Genomic DNA, 15,871 nt, shown 5'->3' on the forward strand with positions numbered 1-15,871 from the left:
AACACAATTCCTTCACTTCCTTAAAGTCCAATTGAGCCATCCTTTATTCTTACACTGATAAATGATAATGCTAATGCCGCGTACACATGACCGGACTTTACGGCATACTTGGTCCTGCGGACCGGAGTCCGTCGGACAATTCGATCGTGTGTGGGCTCCAGCGGACTTTTTCTCCTCAAAAGTTCTACGGACCTAGAAATGAAACATGTTTCAAATGTTTTCGACGGACTCGAGTCCGTCGAAAAGTCCGCTCGTCTGTATGCTAGTCCGGCAGACAAAAACCGACGCTAGGTAAGCTATTGGCTACTGGCTATGAACTTCCTTATTTTAGTCCGGTCATATGTCGTCACATACGAATCCGTCGGACTTTGTTTGATCGTGTGTAGGCAAGTCCGTTCATTCAGGAAGTCCATCGTAAAGTCCGTCGAAAAGGCCGCAGGACAAAGTCTGCTGTAAAGTCCGCTCGTGTGTACGTGGCATAAGGAATAACATATACAGTATATATATATATATATATATACATATATATATATATATATATATTTATATATATATATTGATAGGTGCATCAGAAGTAGCTCTAGTGTTTCTGGTACCTCAATTGATTAAAGCGGTGCTCCAGTCATCCACAGAAAAATTAAAACATACACAAACTGTAGCTGCTGACTTTTAATAGTGGGACAATTACCTGTCCTGGAATCCAACGATGTCGGCACCCCAGTCGATGTTTCCATCGGGTCTCAAGTGCTGCTGCCACAATAGCCTGTAAGGGAAACTGTCAATAAAGCCTTGCGGCTTCACAGCCAATTCCTTAATGCACATGTGCGAAGCACGCCGTGCTTTCTGAATGGCCCGGTGGCGAGGAAGAAGGAGGGGGCCACAATTCTGATGTACCTCGCTGCAGCGAGGTCCGGCAGAAGTAGGACCTCGCCCCCCCCCCAAAAGATGCCAAATGTGACACTGGAGGGGGGGAGGAAACAGATAAGTGGAGCTTCCACTTTTGGTTGGACCTCCGCTTTAACTTTGTTTTAGAGCATGGCAGAAAACTGATCAAACTGCAGATTACTGTGGGGCATTACAGTGAGTTCATGTTTATCGTTAATCAATTTTTATTTCATTTTATAGAAGAGATATAAACAAAAAAATAAGATAGCATTACTAAATGTGTTGAGGATATTATACATACATTGGTACAATGGTATAAAAAGATCCAGTATGTATGAATAAAATATTACATTCCAATACAAGAAAACTACTATTTCAGGTCAATATGTATAAGAAAAAGACTAATGAAATAAAGGCTAATAGCAACTCATGGTAATGTGTGGTTTTAAATTATACAGTATACCAATTGCTGGTTTGTGTATCCACCTTTACCTTTACACCTTACAAAGGATTCTCTGTGAATCCTTTCTACAGTTTGCCCAAGTGATGATATTCACCCTATTTATAAAAGAATGCAGGTGCACCAGGTGAATGTCACTCCCCATGAACTGACACCAAATATGACATACAATAAGCTGTCAATAGCATGTAAGCCTGCTGGAGAATTTGCCTCCAGGTGCTCTCCATGGTGCTGAAACAGTGTTTATATATAGGCTAGTTAACTGTCTTTTTTTTAACAAAAAAAAAGCATACTTTACCTAGTGCACTACAGGTGTGAAAGTTGGTATCCCAATAGGAAGGGGCTTATTCAGTGGAAAATGCAATGATTCAAGATCTAAATTAAGCTTATTTTATTACAAACAGCTTGGAAAACCTCAGGTGCATGCACAGAAAGGGTAATATATAGGCTGATAAAAACAGGTGGTTGAACTATGGTTTTACTGCCCCTTAGCTGCTCACATAAAATCTACAAAACAGCTGGAGAGGGCTGTTCACATGTGGTGGGTGTGATGCTTTGTATCCGAACTGCGGGAAATTTAGTGCGGCACTTTGAATTGACAAGCGCGACCATTCAAGCCAATGATGCTGCCTTGCAACCACAAGCCAAATGCTTTAGTCTCATTGTAAATTGCCATTTGCCCCCCCCCCAAAAAAGGCATTCAGGAGGAGTCAAAATCATCTCCTGAAAGTTTATCAGTGACTGCCTATCCACATTCAATCCACTGTGCATCATAGAATGGGTCAGTGTGAACTTAGCCTAACTGTTCTTAAATAGGGTAAATATAAAGACCTTATCCCCTTCATGCATAAGCCTTCTTCTGACATTTGTTGCTTACAAGTTAAAATCTGTATTTTTTGCTAGAAAATGACTCAGAATCCCCAAACATTATATAAATATTTAGCAGATACCCTAGAGAATAAAATGGTGATTGTTGCAATATTTAATGTCACACTGTATTTGCACAACAGTCTTTTAAATGCAATTTTTTGGAAGAAATACACTTTCATGAATTTGAAAAAAAAAAAAAAAACAGTAACGTTAGCCCAATTTTGTGATGATGTTGTAATGATGTTACGCCAAGTAGATAAATACCTAACATGTCATGCTTTAAAATTGCGCACACTCATGAAATGGTGACAAACTACGGTACTTAAAAGTCTCTGTAGGTGACGCTTTAAAAATTTCTACAGGTTACCAGTTTAGATTTACAGAGGAGGTCTTGTGCTAGAATTATTGTTCTCACTCTAATGTTCATTGCGATATCTCACATGTGTGGTTTGAACACTGTTTACATTTGTGAGCATGACTTACGTATGCGTTCGATTCTGTGCGCGAGCATGGAGGGATGGGGCACTTAAAAAAAAAAATCTTATTTATTTATAATTTTATTTTATTTTTACACTGTCCCTTTAAAAAAAAAATCTGATCACTTTTATTGCTGTCACAAGGAATGTAAACATCCCTTGTGACAGTAATACAGTAGGCAGTTACAGGTACTCTTTATGGAGAGATCTGGGATTCCTCTGGGATTACTCAAGTCATGAGATTTGTGACGAAACCAGTAGGAGGAGCCTGATTGTCTGACGTGTGGGAAGCAGGAAGTGATCTGGAGAGGAGGCAGAGGATAGATTGAACGCTGAGAAACCGGGGCTGCAGATCCGGGATTCAGGTGACCCTATCCCCCCCTCACCACCACAGCATTACAGCACTTTAGAAGCATTCTGTTACTATGTAAATGTGAGTTGTATGAACTCTGAGCTTTTTTTGAGATTAAACATTTTTTAGACGGTATCACACTATTGTATGCCTCTATTATTCTTCCTATGTGGCATATGCGAGGAGGCTTATTGGAAGTGACCAGGAGAAAACTGGTATCATCTTAAAGCTGGGCTATTATCAGGAGCAGGAGGTGACCGGGGAGGAGTACCAGCACACAGCAACCAGTGTACTTATAGGAGATAGAAGGATGGTCCAGGATATCTGCTGAAAACATCTTTTGGCTTATTTTCTAAGCCCTTAAGGTGAGGGTACAACTGAAGGGGGAGGAGTGCACATTGCATGAAGACACCTTATCACTTTATATGGACTGTGTTGATTATATTTATATCATTATGGACTGTGTGTGATTCACGGAGCACAAGCACTTTACATTATGATTGGATTATTATTTTACGAGCACTTTATATTATGATTGGATTATTTTGTAATTCACTGTTTTAGGTTACACATATCATCCAGATTACTTTACAGCTTAGGTTGTATTGATTGTTGGTTAGAAGTAGCGCGGCACATTTATATACACTTGTTTTTTCACATTGTGGGGAAGTGTGGGAAGTGCAGGCAGCTTTTTCAGTTTTTAGTTCACGGTAGTTTATAGTTTTTTGGCAGCTCACGAGGTCTCACACATTTCTTAACCTATGGAAGACCTTAGGAATATAAAGACCTTAACCTACCGGGTGAATGTTAGGTGAATGTTCACCAATTTTGAATTTTGTCAAACATAAACTGAATACCGTTTAAAGAATTTGGAGTGAATTTTGGGCACATTGTCCTTTTAAAATATGTATATAAGTTAGAGGAGATTAAAATTTGTACTTTACTTAGAGGCATTTTCTTGGTATTCTGACTATGAAGAATCAAACCATTAGCAGCTGTCATTTAAGGACAATCTTCAGTAGGCTCCTCTGGTTGCTGGTCGCAGCCAAACACAGATCAAAACATTCTATCTGCATTTTATCAACAATTTCCTCCTACGCTGATGATCAGCCGTTTACTGCGTTGGAGACAGGTAAGATAAAAGAGTCTAGGATAAGATGGAGAGAAAGAGTAATTGGTTTTTTAAAAGGAAGCGGTGATGTGTGGGTACACATCAGAAACCTCGCTCAGGGAGCAGCTTGATTCGAAGCCACGTGATCCAGGCAAATAGCCCAATGCATGTGCTCACACAGCAAGTCTACACTAATTACCTGGAATGTATGGGTCAGCAGCTGCATACCACTAAAGTGCCTCATTACTTCACTCATCGTATAATGCTCACGTTGTCATTGTGTCATTCTCTTCATAATATATAGGGCAGAATACAAATTATATCACTTTTTGCTCCGCTAAGATTTGATGTCTATTGTACTCTCAATATGTGCTTTCAGACTAATTATTTTTTCTGTCAGTGTCTTTCCTAACAGGAAAAAGGGCACATAACTGCTTTCAGTTTAGTAATTTACCATAAATAGGGACACACATGCAAAGAATTACCCCCCTTTAAAATAATCACATTTTGTTGCTTTGCAGCCTGGAATGAAGACAGGCACTGTTTTTGTTTTATCCAGCTGTATTTATAACATCCAAGTGAAAGATATAACGCCAACATGTCAGGAAAAAAAACCCTCAAAAACAGAATCACTGAGTTGGAAAAAGGATCACCCCCTTGTGTCAGTATTTTGTTGAACCACCTTTTGCTTTATTTACAACCTTTATTCTGTTGGATATGTCTCTACTAACTTTGCACATCTAGACTTTACAGTATTTGCCCACTCTTCATGCAGAACTGCTCAAGTTCAGTTAAACTGGATGGTGACTGTTTGTGGACTGCAGTCTTCAAGTCATTCCACAAATTTTCAATGGGTTATATGGGGTTTAAGTCTGGGCTCTGACTAGGCCATGCAAGGACATTCACTTTTTTCTAATTCAACCACAGTGTGGTCATTTTGCTGGGTGCTTTGGGACATTGTCATGTTGGAAGGTAAACCTTCTTCCCACTGACTTTCTGGTAGAGGGCAGCAGATTTTCCTCAATAATTTGATGGTATTTTGCCCCATCCTTTTTTCCTTCTATCCTGACAAGTGCCCCAGTTCCTGCTGCAGAGAAACACCCCCATAACAGGATATTACCACCTCAATGCTTTACTGTAGGAATGGTGTTATTTGGATGGTGAGCTGTATTGGATTTTCGCCAGACATATAATTTGACGTTGAGGCCAAATAATAAAATTTTAGTCTCATCTGACCCTAACACCTTTTTCCATGTGGCCTCAGAATCTTCAAGGTGCATTTTGGCAAAGCTCAGTCATGACTGTATGTGGCCTTTTTTTGAAGGGTGGCTTTTTTCTTGCAATACTCCCATGCAAGCCACTTGTGTGGAGAATTTGTGACATTGTTGTCACATGCATACGATGACCACTCTTTGTCATAAATTCCTGCAACTGCTTCAGAGTTGCCGTTGGCCTCTTGGTAGCCTATCTGACCAATTTCCTTCTGGCTATTTTATCCAGTTTGGAGCGACGTCCTGATCCAGGGAGGGCCTGTGTTGTACCAAATACCTTCCATTTCTTAATAATAGAATTCACTGTGCTTCTAGGCATTGATAAAGCCTTTGGATTTTTTTTTGTAACCATCTCTTGACTTGTACCTGTCTACAACTTTATCACGTAGATCTTTTGACAGTGTCTTGCCACTCATAGTGGATTGTTTGCTTCGGCTGCACTACCAGGAACTGAAATGCTCCAGGAAAGCTCTTTTCGTGCTGAGATAATCAAAATAACCACAGCTGATCACAGTTGAAAGTCAAATGGCTTTGTTTACAAGAAAAATTATTTTCATGTATGTATTCTTAACTCAAACAGTCTTCTATTGCTCTCGGTCTCTCTCCTCCTAGGCATCCAATAAGATCACCTGTCCTTATAGCCAATCGGGTGATGGGTATCAGACCCACTTCCCGATTGGCCGGGAGGAGGATCGGTGTTGCAACAGCGAATATTCATTCACTGTTGCATCGCTGTTGCAACACACCTGGGTGGGCTCCGAATGCATCCTCTGTGACCTGAGCCCACCCTATTTTGAAACCTATTAGAGCCTATGGCTCTAATCAGGTGCTTAAAAAAAAAAACATGGCCACTGTAATTCATGCGCCCGGTGCCCTGAAAGGAGCCGGATGCATGAATAGGGGGCGGCCACGGCGGCCATGGATAGACTCATGCTATATATGGATCTATCCATTGCATATAGGGGGTGGCCTGGAGAGAGGAGGTGGTCCCCAGGCTCCCCTAATAGACAGGCCACCACTGAGGAAAACAATTTACTGAAAAACACATTACAGGGCCATTAAGTAGTGTATGTGTATGGCTTTTTTGGGAAAATAATTATATTATTTAGAATCACTTTAATTTAAAGGAACAAAGCACTTTCACTTTGTAAACTGTAGGCTCACTTAACCTAGTGAGGCTGTGTTCACTAAAATCGTCCAATCATGTGCAAGTAAAAAAACATCTTTTCTTTTTAGTATCCTTGGCACGATTGTGTTTTAAAGTGAACACTCACCAGCGTTCACTCTTTTAGTAAATCGATCACTGTGTCTCTGAGTGAGACCCCAAACAGAGCCATAGGAAATGAAGAGAATAAGTTAGGAGGAGGCTCTGCCTCATTCACTTGTGTGTGTAGCTATTTATTTATTACAGGTATTTATAAAGCACCAACAATTTACACAGCACTTTGCATACTGTACATTTAAATCAGTCTTTGCGGCCAAGGAGCTTACAATCGAATGTGTCTTTCTCACATGTAAACATACACATATTAGGGCCAATTAAGGAAGGACTGGCAAGAGCGAGTTACCTGCATCAGCATGTTTTTGAAGTGTGGGAAAAACCCAAGAAAGCACACGGGGGAACATGCAAGCACCATGCAGGTAGTGTCCTGGTTGGGATTCAAACCAAGATTCTTAGTGCTGCAAGATAGAATTGCTTCCTATTAAGCTACTGTGCACTTCACATTGAGCTTTTGAGCCCTGTAAACAATGTTTTGACAACATAGTTGATGGAGAGATGCTGGAGAACATGAAAAATGAGCCTGAATTTTACCTGCTGGATATAAAGATATAAAAATATTCATGTGCAACATTTTGTATTTACCTGACTAATGACAGATACATAAATAATTTAAATGTTTTTCCTGATCACAATAAATTAACAAAGAAAATGTTTATAAAACTATTATACATTTTTTGGGGGCCGTGACGTCATAAGGGACGGGGTCATCGGGTGACATCACCCGGTGACCACGCCCCATGCCAATATAAGTAGTTGCGCACCGCGCACACAGCATTACAGCGGGAGAGAGCACTGTGTCAACATCGGAAGAAGACCGGAGGGAAGAAGGCGATGGAGAAGACTGGGCCAACGCTAGTAAAAGAGCCGGCAAAAGAGCAGAAGACAGCGGAGGAGCCCGGCAGAAGATACCGGAGAGCGGAAGAAGAACCAGAGAGCGCGGAGAAAAGGCCGGAGAATGTGGAGAGGTCAGAAGAGACCCCACAAGTCGGAAGAAGATCCCCGGAGCTGCCTAATAAATTACTTTAAATAGTGTGTTTTTTTTATTGACACTTTTTTTCCCCAGGTGAATGGGTAGGGGTACAATGTACCTCATACTCATTCACATAGGGTGGGGGGCTGGGATCTGGGGGCCTCCTTATTAAAGGGGGCTCCCGGATTCCGATAAGCCCACCCGCCCGCAGACCCCAACAACCAATGGCCAGGGTTGGCGTTAAGAGGCCCTTGTCCTCATCAATATGGGGACAAGGTACTTTGGGGTGGGGGGGCCACAGGGAGCCCCCTTGCCCCAAAGCACCCACCCCCCATGTTGAGGGCATGCGGCCTGGTACGGTTCAGGAGGGGGGCGCTCGCTCGTCACCACCCACTTTCCTGACCGTCCAGGCTGCATGCTCGGATAAGGGTCTGGTATGGATTTGGGGGTGACCCCCACGCCTTTTTTTGGCGTAGGGGGTTTCCCTTAAAATCCATACCAGACTCCAGGGCCTGGTATGCTCTTGGAGGGGGAACCCATACTGGTTTTCTATTTCAAATTTGGCACGGAGTTCCCCCTCAAGATCATCTGAGCACAAGTCGCATGCCAAAGTCGGATCATGCAAGACGGCGATCCGACTTTGATCCGACTTCAATGATAGTCAATGGCCTGAAGTAGGATCAAAGTCGGACCAAAGTAGTACAGGGAGCATTTTCAAAGTCAGACCGACTTGTGTTAGGACGGCTCCCATAGGGAAACATTGATTTTCACACGTCATGTGACATTTAATTAAAGGCTCCCGGATTCCGATAAGCCCCCCGCCCGCAGACCCCAACAACCAACGGCAAGGGTTGTCGGGAAGAGGCCCTTGTCTTCATCAACATGGGGACAAGGTGCTTTAGGGTAGGGGGTGCAGGCCCCCCTGCCCCAAAGCACCCACCCCCCATGTTGAGGGCATGCGGCCTAGTACATTCAGGAGGGGGAGGGCGCTCGCTCATCCCCACCCCCTTTCCTGACCGGCCGGCTGTGTGCTTGGATAAGGGTCTGGTATGGATTTTGGGGGGACCCCACGCCATTTTTTCGGCGTAAGGGGTGCCCCTTAAAATCCATACCAGACCGAAGGGCCTGATATGCTCTTGGAGGGGAACCCATGCCGGTTTTTTTAACATTTTGCCTGGAGTTTTCCCTAAAGATTCATACCAGACACAATGCCTGGTATTGTCGAGGATCAAAGTCGGATCCTTGTTCATTGAAGTCAGACGCATATCGGACTTCAAGTTGCAGGGGAAACGCTCAAAAACACCGCTCACCAGCGTTTCTTGGTGTTTTTGATCCATTGAAAAATAAACGCTGAAAAACACTAATGCAGAAAAACACTAAAAAATGCTAATAAGTGCTAAAAACGCTATTGCAAAAATGTTGAAAAACTCACTGCAAAGCTACTGGCATTTTTTATAACATTATTTTACCGTCCAGTGTGCATGAGGCCATATATAGCCTAGATATCTCTGTTCTCAATGTGTTATGTGATTCTGGTTCCTTTCAGAGACATGTGGCTTACACTAAACCCTGATGAAGGATACCATTCCATAAATCTTTCTCTAACAAAGTTGCTTCTACACTATAGACTTTGTCAGAAACAGAACTTTCTAGCTACATACATCATAAGTGTTGAAGAGAAAAGAAAATGTACTGACAGCTACTTTCTACTCTCATCCCATATACAAAAGTAGTTATAATGCCAATAGAAGAACCAGATGTTCAGGTATTGAGAATTCATGCACATCCGATACAAACACATAATAAGCTTCGCAAGATAGTAATGGTGTTTGCAGTGAAATCCTCTGAGTCCTTAATGAGCATTCGTGATGTGATTCTTCTTCTTTATTATGTATATGTCAGTGTGGACTATAATTAAACTTTAAGTGCTGATCTTCCTGACTCATGCTGTTCTTATAATAAGAATAATGGAAGTCTCTCATTTGCTTTTCTATTATAAGTAAAGTCTCATTGTGATTCTGTCTGGAAGGCTAAAATATGCACTTACAAACACATACACACAAGCTGTTTAAATGTGTTACTTAAAGCATATGCATTCTTTCTAAAATCTGGTAAGTCATATTCAAATGGTTAAAAAAAAGGAATGGAATACAGTACATGTGTAGTGAAAAAAAGCAATGCTTGAAGAGTCCCTGTCAGGTCACTAAAAGGTTAATTGCAGTATTCCACTCAACAGAAGACAGCATATACCTACCTCTCTGGTGGCCAGAGTCAAAGCAAGGAACCATTGCATGGTGAGGGACATGGGCATCCAACCTGGTAGTATGGAGTCCTAGGAAGGCTTTCTGAAGCTGAGTGCTGACAAACTGGAGCTGAACTTCTAATGAACAGCTAACACAGTTGAGCACCGTTGACATATAAACTTAAAACAAAAATACAATTAATCCCAAACCAATAATATCAAAGGACACCCTACTGACCACACCCATTTTGAACACATCCACAAAAGAAAATCAATTAAAAGAAGTTAAAAAAAAACAAAAAAACACCCATAAAAAAACCACAACCCCATCTGTAGTCACATCTACAAAATCACCCCCATTTGTACACAGCCTTAAAATCCAACACCAGGCAAAATTAAATTTAGATGGTGCATTGTTTGGGTGCTAAGTAGAACTTTAAAAATTGGTTACAGACTTTTGGAACAAGAGGCAGGCATCCAAGGTAAAAAGACCAATTAAACCAATTTTCAAAAAGAGGCACCAAAATATGCATACATTTTTAGAAGGGACATTGAAGATTTGAGGAAAAATTCAGAATATCTGAAGGTGTGGCCAATTAGGTGGGTGTCACTTCTTGGTGTATGGTGTTTATAAGGATTGCAGGAATTTGAAAGACTTGTAAGTATCTAAATGTGTGCATATATGACATTTGACTTGGTTACAAGCTGCATAGACCACTTGTAAAATAGTGTAAACCATAACCAGGGCTTTTTGTGTCCATGGACAGGCTGCTCCATCCTTATTGTCAATGCAACTGTTCATCTAGGGCAGTGGTTCTCAACCTCACTAGCGCAGTGACCCCTTGATAACATTTCCCAAGTTGTGGGGAACCCTAACAGTAAAATTATTTTTGTAGCGTGGGTTGTCACGCAAAGCAAGACAAGTAATTTGCCTTCATTATAAATATAATAAAAAATATAAATGTGCTTGTAGTTGATGCGACAGATCAATATCTTCTACTCAATTACAAACACTAATGTCACAAGACTTACAAAAATGTTATGTATCCTGATGTTATAAACCCAAAAATGTCTGTAGATGTAAATGCACATCTATATACACGAGTAGGTCCTTGCAGTTCCTTCACATGCATTATATTCCTCATTCTTATGCCCCGCACACATGGATTTTTTCCGACGGATGTTGGCTCAAGCTTGTCTTGCATACACACGGTCACACAAAGTTGTCGTAAAATCCGATCGTTCTAAACGCGGTGACGTAAAACACGTACGTCGGGACTATAAACGGGGCAGTAGCCAATAGCTTTCGTCTCTTAATTTATTCTGAGTATGCGTGGCACTTTGTGCGTCGGATTTGTGTACACACGATCGGAATTTCCGACAACGAATTTTGTTGTTAGAAAATTTTATATCCTGCTCTCAAACTTTGTGTGTCGGAAATTCCTATGGAAAATGTGTGATGGAGCCTACACACGGTCGGAATTTCCGACAACAAGGTCATATCACACATTTTCCATTAGAAAATCCTATCGTGTATACAGGGCATTAGGTCTATTTACTTAGTACTAAACAGATTCGCCAGGTCAGCAATGACTTTGCTGTGTGTCTGCTTTGCAGTGTTATTAATCTTTGTCAGTCAAGGTAAGTCACATGACATATAATACTGTTATATGCTAAATAAATAAATAAATAAAACATTTGCTTGGGCATTTTACATAGAGAATGGATTTGAACACAAAGGTTTGTGAAATTATTATGCTCTGCATAATCAGGCCTCTAGTTTTCAAATGCAATGTGTAAGTGCCGCAGGCAATGTAATTTCAATTATGCATGTTATGTGGCTCATACCTCGGCTACCTGGAGAGTATTCTATACACATTTAGCTAGTAAATGAATAGTCTTACTGGGGGATTTTTCTTAGATGCTATTGAAAGCCTCATGTTTTGCTCTTTTTGCTTCCTAATACATTATCTGATAGACTAGTTCAATCAACATGACTTATGCTGCTGTGAGTATGGGATTTTGTGTATAGAAATGTGTTTGCGAGAATGTTTGAAGAAATATAGCATAAAATAATACAATTCCTTCTAGTCAGTAATAATATCAATGTGTAGGCTATGACCTGTCATCCTTTTTTTACTGTATCTGTGAGGAATGATGGCACCTAAAACAATGGACAGAAATGAATAAGTCGAATTCAAAAACTCGCGCTGAAGTGTTAAATCAAAATGAATACAAATTCATACATAGAAAATAAGAATGAGACTGCAGCTGCTGCACAAAGGTGCTAAAACCTTAAAGCGATATAAAATAAGAAACAATGCTAACAACTTATATCAAACAATACACATTCTAGTGAATGGTGCCTTATACATCAATGTATTTGTAACACAAAAAACAAAACACCAGAAATATTAGATCCTCAGCTTCGCAGTCTTGGATCAAAAAAGCAGTGATCTAATGATCTGGGGATATGCAGGATGGTTGCTCAGCAAACTCTTCCAAGATGATATTTTATGACATATTTTATTTTTCATCCCCCACAGCTGTTGCACTCTTGTATAACGTGACCCTCCCTCCTAGATTGTAAGCTATAACGAGCAGGGCCTTCTGATTCCTCCTGTATTGAATTGTATTGTAATTGTACTGTCTGTCATAATATTGTTTAAGCGCTGCGTAAACTGTAGGTGCTTTATAAATCCTGTATAATAATAATAATAATAATGACAGAAAGGATATACCACCCTCCATAGATGGGAAAAATAGTTAAAGAACTCATAGTGATATACCGATTAACATGAGTTATCAAGCGCATTAAATGTGCAACTTACAGGACATTTGGCAAAGACAGGCATCAGTAAAAAACATCCGAGTTCGCCGCTGTGTGAAATGCAGAGAGGCGAAATGCGTCAACGTACTTCTGGTTATTGCTAACCAGTGACGCAATTTCAACCTCTGTGGAAAGCATGCCACACAGTGGCGTTTTCCCCATCTATGGAGTGTGGTATATCCTTTCTGTCATAAAACATCTTCTTGGAAGAGTTTGCTGAGGAACCATCCTGCAAAACCCCAGATCATTAGATCACTGCTTTTTTGATCCCAGACTGCGAAGCTGAGGATCTAATATTTCTGGTGAATGGGGTCACCGAAGGGGAGTCACCTCACTTGTTTAAAGTTTTGGTGCACCATTGCACCTTTTACGGAAGCACCAAGCACTTTTCAGATGTTGTGCATATATATATATATATATATATATATATATATATATATATATATATATGTATATGTATATATATATATATATATATATATATTTTTAATGTTACAAATACATTTATGTATAAGGCACCATTCACTAGGATGTATATTGTTTGATATAGGCTGCTAGTGCTGTTTCTTACTTTATAATGGACAGAAATGGAATGAGAGAGCAGTGTAGCTGTCATTTCAATGGTCAGTCTATACAAAATTAATATTTTTATTTTGGACAGATGTTGGTAAGTTGAATCATCTACTTCCTTCTGTCTTTCAGGGACTTTATTGGCAAGACATCTACTTACTCAACTCCACCCACCTGCCACAACCAACTCCCTGCTGAGTTTTATTAAACAATGCAGATAATACTGAATAAGGAATAACTGGTACTGGTGATTGCAATCGTATTGGTAGGGTTCTTGAAACAAAGACAATGTTCAACATTTTGACTTTGGAGATGTGTCGCATTTTGATATACATAAAGTGGCCGATGAGTATATATATATATATATATATATATATATATATATATATATATATATACACTATAATGTCAAAAGTATTTGGACACCTTCCTTTACACGCACATGAACTTTAATGGCATCCCAGTCTTAGTCTATAGGGTTCAGTGTTGAGTTGGCCCACCTTTTGCAGCTAAACCAGTTTCAATTCCTCTGGGTAGACTGTCCACAAGGCTTAAGAGTGTGTGTATTGGAATGTTTGACCATTCTTCCAGAAGTGCATTTGTGAGATCAGGCACTGATGTGGACGAGAAGGCCTGGCTTTCAGTCTCCCCTCTAATTCAACCCAAAGATTTCCTATCGGGTGGAGGGAGGGAATATGGTGTGGGGTTGGGCTTAGCCCCTTATTTCCAGTGAAGGGAACTCTTAAGGCATCATCATACCAAGACATTCTGGACAATTTCTTGCTCCCAAATTTGTGGGAGCAGTTTGGGATGGCCCCTTCCTGTTCCAACATGACTGAGCACCAGTGCACAAAGCAAGGTCCATAAAGACATGGATGAGCAAGTATGTGGTGGAGGAACTTGACTGGCCCGCACAGGGTCCTGACCTCAATGAGATAGAACACCTTTGGGATGAAGTAGAGTGGAGACTGGGAGCCAGGCCTTCTCGTCCACATCTGTGCCTGACCTCACAAATGTGCTTCCAGGAAGAATGGTCAAACATTCCCATAGACACACTTCTAAACCTTATGGACAGACTTCCCAGAAGAGTTGAAGCTGTTATAGCTGCAAAGGGTGGGCCAACTCATTATTGAACCCTACAGACTAAGACTGGGATGAGATTAAAGTTCATGTGCTCCAATACTTTTGACAATATAGTGTGTATATATACTGTATATATCTATATCTATATAGATATATAGATATATATATATATATATATATATATATATCTATATATCTATATAGATATATAGATATATAGATATATATATATAGATATATACAGTATATATATCTATATATATATCTATATATAGATATAAATATAGTATCTTGCAAAAGTGAGTACACCCCTCACATTTTTGTAAATATTTTATTATATCGTTTCATGTGACAACACTGAAGAAATGCCACTTTGCTAAAATATAAAGTAGTGGGTGTACAGCTTGTATAACAGTGTAAATTTGCTGTTCCCTCAAAATAACTCAACACACAGTCATTAATGTCTAAACCGCTGGCAACAAAAGTGAGTACACCCCTAAGTAAAAATGTCCAAATTGGGCCCAAAAGTGTGAATATTTTGTGTGGCCACCATTATTTTCCAGCACTGCCTTAACCCTTACATTAGTGTATAGCTAGAGTAAGGACAAATCAAATAGCATAAGTGTAGTGACGGTTGAACACCATCTATTTGATTGCGTTACTGCCAGTTTAACGCCATATAGTTTTGTGCGTTACTGCAAGTTTTAAAAAATTTACTTCTGTGTCCCTTATTGCCAGTTTAACGTAATTTACTTCTGTGTGCGTTACTGCAAGTTTAACGAAATATAGTTTTGTGCGTTACTGCCAGTTTAACGCCATATAGTTCTGTGTGCGTTATTGCCAGTTTAACGCCATATAGTTTTGTGTGCGTTACTGCCAGTTTAACACCATATACTTTTGTGCATTACTGCAAGTTTAACGTAACTTACTTCTGTGTGCTTTACTGCAAGTTTACCGAAATATAGTTTTGTGCGTTACTGCCAGTTTAACGCCATATAGTTCTGTGTGCGTTATTGCCAGTTTAACGCCATATAGTTTTGTGTGCGTTACTGCCAGTTTAACGCCATATAGTTTTGTGCATTACTGCAAGTTTAACGTAACTTAATTCTGTGTGCTTTACTGCAAGTTTAATGCCATTTACTTCTGTGTGCATTACTGCAAGTTTAATGCCATTTACTTCTGTGTGCGCTACTGTAAGTTTAATGCCATATAGTTCTGTGCATCACTGTACGTTTGGCGCATTGTATTCCAGTATATTATAGTGTATCCGTGGAGTGTGTCTGTGTAGTGTGAGCACTCAAATTGAAGTGCACCACACACCACTTTACATTGATTAAAGTGCATCTACGTACAGATTTCCACTTCTTCTTTACATTTGCTTATAAGCACCGCCCCCTCCCTCCCAATAATGTCTGGGAGGACAACAAGGAGAGGCAGATGTTCCCTTGGCACTGTAAGAGGGCCAGCAA

At 40.2% G+C, this 15,871-nt stretch overlaps 1 protein-coding gene across 3 annotated transcripts in view; it reads right to left on the minus strand.

Annotated features, from left to right (window-relative positions):
* DPP6 (dipeptidyl peptidase like 6) overlaps positions 1-15,871 on the minus strand; it is a 1,451,270-nt gene that overhangs the window by 394,277 nt on the left and 1,041,122 nt on the right. The gene's annotated exons all lie outside the window — the stretch shown is intronic.

The sequence above is a fragment of the Aquarana catesbeiana genome, linkage group LG05, assembly GCF_042186555.1.
Source record: "Aquarana catesbeiana isolate 2022-GZ linkage group LG05, ASM4218655v1, whole genome shotgun sequence".
Classification (NCBI taxonomy): Eukaryota; Metazoa; Chordata; class Amphibia; order Anura; family Ranidae; genus Aquarana; species Aquarana catesbeiana.